This window comes from Echinops telfairi, unplaced genomic scaffold (genome assembly GCF_000313985.2).
Source record: "Echinops telfairi isolate 266 unplaced genomic scaffold, ASM31398v2 ScPeMD7_7424;HRSCAF=8462, whole genome shotgun sequence".
Classification (NCBI taxonomy): Eukaryota; Metazoa; Chordata; class Mammalia; order Afrosoricida; family Tenrecidae; genus Echinops; species Echinops telfairi.
The window spans coordinates 47,965,953-47,966,717 of record NW_022111324.1 but is presented as its reverse complement, the minus strand read 5'-3'; positions in this window follow the sequence as shown (position 1 = coordinate 47,966,717).

The window sequence follows — 765 nt, the reverse complement described above, 5'->3', positions numbered from 1 at the left end:
AGTGGGAGGCTCTCCTGGGCAAGGCGGTGCCTGAGATGAGAAAGGGGAACTGGCGAGGAGACCAGGCGCAGCCAACAGCACAGCTCCTCCCTCTCCACATGCCCAACAGGACAGGGTGGGCAGAGTGCCCTGCGTGGCACCATCTTGACTGAATGCCCCAATTCGTTGTCTACAGACCCACATACCGACCCCCGAGACCTGCATTTCTAACACCACCTTGACAATGCACCGGCTCCCTGTCCCTTCTCAGCTCTCAGACCTGGTCAACCAAAAAAAAAAAAAGTGATGTAAGTAAGAACCTTTGGGGTTACCGTGAGAATTAAATGAGATGAAATGTGTCTAACACTTAGCACAAGGTCTGGCAGAAATGACTCCAGAAATCATGACCCAAGTGTTACTTAGAAATTTAATTTCCAAATTCCACCAACATACTGATTTCTTTCTCGCTTTCTTTTTTTGTTTAAGAAGCTGGTGTTTATTTTCCATGCAGACCGCCTTCAGCTGCAGGCTGAGCGCTCGCTGCGGCTCCAGGAGGGGACAGCGAGCAGGGCTGAGCACACCCGCAGCCTGCAGGCCAGTCTGCAACCTGGAGGCGCAGCCGCACATCCCGGAGTGGGAGGAGCCTCGACATGGGTTTTCAGGAGCAACCTGTTCCTCTTTCCACTCTCCAGAAATCGATAGACGTAGGGAGCAAGGCCGCATTCACGTGCCCCTGGGAGACGGTGCCGCGCAGGCGCCGTCTTCTCAGGCAAGGTGTTTGCTTTG